This window comes from Notamacropus eugenii, chromosome 2 (assembly GCF_028372415.1).
Source record: "Notamacropus eugenii isolate mMacEug1 chromosome 2, mMacEug1.pri_v2, whole genome shotgun sequence".
NCBI lineage: Eukaryota > Metazoa > Chordata > Mammalia > Diprotodontia > Macropodidae > Notamacropus > Notamacropus eugenii.
Genome location: NC_092873.1, coordinates 475,634,210 through 475,639,881, shown reverse-complemented (window position 1 = coordinate 475,639,881; position 5,672 = coordinate 475,634,210). Strand labels below are relative to the sequence as shown.

At 39.8% G+C, this 5,672-nt stretch overlaps 1 non-coding gene across 1 annotated transcript; it reads right to left on the bottom strand.

The window, feature by feature from the left end:
- Positions 1 to 610: 610 nt before the first annotated feature.
- Positions 611 to 714, bottom strand: LOC140530578 (U6 spliceosomal RNA). Its single transcript, XR_011976011.1, has one exon. It is a non-coding gene; the product is annotated as a U6 spliceosomal RNA (small nuclear RNA).
- Between the last annotated feature and the right edge of the window lie 4,958 nt (positions 715 to 5,672).

The window sequence follows — 5,672 nt, the reverse complement described above, 5'->3', positions numbered from 1 at the left end:
GATATGAGATATAAATGGAAGGGGAAGGGATTCATTCTTACTTGTAAGTGGAACTGAAAGAGCATCAGGAAGGATAATTTCTCCTCCCTTCTCGCCAATATCTTCCTTATCTCCTCTGCTAATGCCTACTGGAATTCCTCTGAAGGACCAATGCCTGCTGGCTACCATTGGAGACAAAGCTTAAAGCATCAATACCTTCAGAGAGGAAAAGCATTGACATGAAGTAATATTTGATTAGAGTCTTCGGTATATGATGTACCTGATTATGTGACACTGGAGATAATACAAAGATAGGAAAACAAGTGCCCTGACTTCATAGTCTAATTGAAAGTAGTTTAGTCTAGTGGGTAGCATCAGACTCAGAGGTAAGTTCAAATCCTACCTCACACTTACTACCTGTGTGACAGTGGGCAAAGTATTCCACCTTTCTCAGCCTCAGTTTCTTAATCTATAATGAGGGATAATAATTGCACCTCTTAGGGTTGGCTTAAGGATAAAATAAGGTAAAACAAGTTAAGGACTTTACAAACCTTAGAAAACCAATTAAGTGTTAAATCTTATCAACCACGTGATATTAAAATCGTATGATTCAGAGCTGGAAAGGACTTCATTTTTCTTGTTTTACTTCATGAATATTCAAGCCATCCTTGTGTAAGGGCTTTGCTAATCTCTGTGTTATTCCAATTTTAGTATATGTATTGCTGAGATGAGCATTAGAAAGGACTTTAGAGCAATCTCTCCATGAGGAAATTTGTGTTTCTAAACAAGGGTAAAGTAACTAGTCCCAGGTCATACACCCAATAAACAGTAGAGACAGAATTTGAACCTGGGTTTTGGGGCACCCACTGTACCACCTGAAATCACTGTCTCACACATGGATGAATGCTAGCAGTAAAAATCCCTTCCAGAGAATTGGTTTTGATTGAGGAGGGGCAGCAGTGGGAGAGGAGAAAGGAAAATTGCAAAGTGAGGTCAAGGAAGGAGTACCAGGAGAGGCTGGAAAGACTAAAGACAATTATAATTTATCTAATTTTGTTCTATCTCTGATCCTAATGTGAGACTACACACCAACAACCATGAAGAAGGGGAGAAGAGGAAGACCCTGGGGGTGACTTCAGTATTTTTACAGTGAAGTATGAGACAAAGGTCCACACCCCAGAGTGTCAGAGTGTGGGAGGCTTAAGGAGGAACAAAAAAATTTGGAAAAACCATTGTGGTGAGGCAGAGAATCAATTGGGAAGATTTAAAAGAATTGCCTTGCTGTAGTAAGTTGAGATAATATAAGGGAAATTTGTAAATCAGAACGATTTAGTGATTATTATCTAGTTCTTTTCAGTAGCATAAGAATGGAGCAAAGGGAGGGAGATGGTGGGAATTATCCACATCTGGGGTTTGACAAGGAGTGATAGATGGTAGGACAAGGGGTAAAGACTTTGAGAGTAAAGGATGGTATAGCTGTTTGTCCTTTGTTTTCAAAGAGGGCCAGTGACATCATGGGTGATGTCCTTTCTCATTTGTGAATTGGATTGAAGTAAGGTAGAGTTGTAGGTGGTCATCAGACTCACTTTCTTTTCCAGAGTCATCAAAGTCCAATGGTAAGACAAAAGTCAGGATGAGTGGTGATGGCCCAGAATGACCTTGGAGTCTTTGATGTCTGACCAAACTCGGTCTCCACAGCATCTGCTTCAGCTGCCTTAATGACTTTGGAACAATTGTTCTCATTCACCCATTCTGTCTTCACATGCATAGATACTCTCCTAACTCACTGATGGGTCTGACACCTGGTGATTATCCTCAACCTGATTTAGCCCTTCTGCCAAGATGGTTTACAGGTTATGGCTGTTGCATATGCTGGAGCTTCTTGAAGTCACAGGTGAGTAAGAGCTGAGTGCCTTGACACCAAAGGTGGGTGAGCAGCCCTCCAAAGGACTTGACAAGCTTTCCCAGCAGAGGCGCTAGTCCTCCTTGAAGACTCCATATACTGATTCACATTGCATCCTGGGTCATCTCCAGTCATCCTGATGAATATCTGGTCACTGGATTCAGATGACTCTGGAGGAGAAGTGAGTCTGGTGACCTTGCACAGCCCTGCCTCAGTCTAAACAAAGTCAAGTACAAGTCATGTCATCATTTCTCTGATGGCATGGTCTTCTTCCACAATGAAGATGAACACAACAACAGCTGATTCACAAAAGCATCAAGCTAGGATAGGGAAGAAAGCATCGGCAGCAGAGATGATGGTCTGGGAAAGAACTTGAGGGGTAAAGTGAATGGAGGTCACAGAAAGGATGTACAGGGTTAGGGACTGTCCAGCTCAGGGAAAGATAGAACAGATATAATAACAAAATATGGTCATATCCTCATCCTCATCCTCATTAACAAATAACCTGTATTTTAGACCAGAGGTAGTAGAAGGTTAAAGAATTTGGAAAATCCTTGAATTCCATAAAAATGAAAATATTTTAAAGTTTCATTTTTCCCTTTCTCTTCCGTACTTTTACTTTTCTCTGCCATCTCTGCCATTCTGGATACCTCCTTTGTGCTATTTGTCCAATGACAGAGGAAAACAGATAGAACAGCGTGATCTCTTTTGAGGAAATCACCATATTTCTGTTTATTTCTATTTATTTCATATTTCTATTCTACTGCCTCTAAAGAAGTGTGGGCCTACAATTTGGAAGACTTGACTCCACATATGGCCTCAAACACTTAGGCAAATCAATTAATCTCTGCTTATATCAGTTCCCTCAGTAGGAATAATAATAGTATCTCTTTGAAGGTAAGAAGTGAAGTTCTAAAGCTGTAGGAAGCTTTAGGGAAGGGAGCTGATAATTAATCTTCGATATATGGTGCAAATTAACTTTTACATAAACTCTGACTCCACAGGACAGAAAATTAAATAGGAAAAGAAAGTCAGATGGAAAGAAAATGCCTTGTCTGGAAAAACACTGTTGCAGGGGCATTATGTGGGACAAAACTAATAATAGCTATAAAATATTTGTAAAGTGTTTTCTAGGGAATAGCATGGCTGTGGTGGGGAGTGGGGAGGCTTTGGAGTCAGGAAGACTGTTTTGTGACCCTAAGGAAGTGACTTTTCCTCAGCTGCCCAGGCAGCTCTTTAAGAGTATAAATTATTGCAGAGAGGTGTCAGTGAAGAATGACCTCACTCTAGAAACAACTTATAACTTTTCCTAATCCTCCAAAAAAAGAAAGGATTCCATATTCTTGTTCAGTCATTTCACTTGTGTCTGAATCTTCATGACCCCATTTGGGGTTTTCTTGGTAAAGATTCTGGAGTGGTTTGCCATTTTCTTCTCCAATTCACTTTATAGATGAGGAAACTGAGGCAAACAGCATTAAGTGACTTGCCCAGGGTCACACAGCTACTAAATGTCTGAGACTGTATTTGAACAGCTTTTCTTAATTCCAGGCATGGCACTCTATTCACTGAGCCACCTCTCTGCCCTTTCCATATTCTAGGAGGGGTTTAATCATTAGTTATTTCTTGAAATAAATAAGTTCCAGGGCAACTAGGTAGCTTAGTGGATCTCAGAGGCCCTGGAGTCAGGGGCACTTGAGGTCAGATCTGACCTCATGTACTTACTAGCTATGGGACCTGGGGCAAGTCACTTAACCCTGATTGCATTTCCAAAAAAACACATAAATAAAGAGATAAATAAAATAAGCAAGTTCCAGTGGATGGCTGGATATGATAATTCTCACCATTAATTTACAGGTCTGGAAATTGAATCATTTACAATTGAATCATTTCATTGACTTGTCTAGTCCTACAATATTCAATAAAGACTTGTAAGTTTCACTTTCCTCCTCAGTTTGGAGACATCCTAGCTGTGGAGTCCAAAAAAAAAAAAAGAAAAGAAAAGAAAAGAAAATCAAGCCAACAACTGTACTGTAATTTTCACGATTTCAATTGAAGGAGGCAGAAGGAAATGAACAGATGAGAATGTTGAAAGATGCATTTCTTTTGTCTTTAACAGAAAAAACAAGTGTCTAATGAAATAAATGTGCATTTCTTTGCCTCCCTGTCAGGGATGTGCAAAGATGATTGGAAAGGCATGGCCTCAGCAGGCCAGTCAGGCACCTGCCCTGTGACTGGATTGACCGTGGAGGCTCTTCTAAGGTAGTAACCACATCCATGCTTTGCAGGAGCTATTGGCCTTCCTCCCTTTGTTTTTGGAGTCAGCATGAAGTTTTGGAACCAACCAAGTCGCTCCATCCATAGGGATTGCTTCATTTTGGCACCAGGCCTCTGCAGCTGCTATGGTCAGGCCAGAGAAAATGGAGCTTGAGTCAGATGGCTTGGATTTTAATCCTTGCTCCTCCCTGGAATTGTGTTTGATCTTCTGAGGATCTTTCTCTTGCCCTCTTTTACTTTCTCCATCCATTTAAATAATAACTCAAATTTACATGGTAATTTCAGGCTTAGAAAGCACTTTCCCACATGGTCCTTGTAATAATCTTGCGGAAACTATACTTCAGAGAGGTAAATTGATTTGACCAGAATCACATAGGAAGTGTTTGAGGCAGGATCTGATTCCAGCTCTTCCTGCTTCTAAATCTAGTTGTCTATTCCTTGTACCAAAGGGCTTCTATAAATCAGAGTTAACAACATAAGAATAGCCTAATTAATTCATGGGGTTATTGAGAAAATGAATCAATTCAGGTACTTTGAGTTAAGGGAATATGTATTACTCTTTTTGAAATAAATATATTCCTTTAATAGTATATATTACCCTATGTGAAATATCTGTATTCTCCTCTTAATCGCATACACACATATATTTATTACTCTATATGAAATAAAAGGGTAGCTGGGTGGTGCAATGGATAGAACCTTGGACCTTGTATCAGGAAGATCCAAGTTCAAATCCAGCCTCAGATACCTTCTAGATTTGTAACCGTGGACAAGTCACTTAATCCTGTTTGCCTCAATTTTCTCATCTGTAAAATGAGCTGGAAATGCAAACCACTCCAGTATCTTTGCCCAGTTGGGGTCTCAAAGAGTTGGACATAACTGAAATGACTGAAGAACAACAAATAAGGAAGAAATTCAGAGAATAATTTGCAATCAATTATGGAAGTCATATTGCCTCAAATTGTACTTTAATGTGCCCTTGGAGCAATGTTTGCTGCCAGTTTTTTATATGATTTCTTTTATGGTTTACATATCACAGCTGTTGTGTCAGCAACAAGAATAAATTTAATTTTATTAAATTTATCAAGTATTTATTAACCATGTGCTAGTGGGCTCCCATAAGGGTCTAGTGGATTGTCATCTGGTCAGAAGTATGGACAGATGTAACTGAGCTAGGGTTTTGGAAGGCACAATCAAATCAGGAAGACCCTAGGGAATCAGTGATGATGGGATCAGCTCACACTAAGTGTCAGCCTCTGGTTGGCAGGATGAAACAAAGGCAGCTGGAATGCTACACCAGAACCTGACACAATCCTAGGACTGTGCCTTCTCTGACTTATGGTCTTATGACTTATGACTTAACTCCATTCTAGGAGGCTGTCACCCAATGGTCATTTGTATAGTTTTACTGCTAGGGGAATAGGGAAGATACTGGATGCTGCATCCAGTCCTTTTACACAATTTGCCATGCTGTTTCTGCGAGGATGTTAGATTACCTAAAAATTTGCTAATTCTA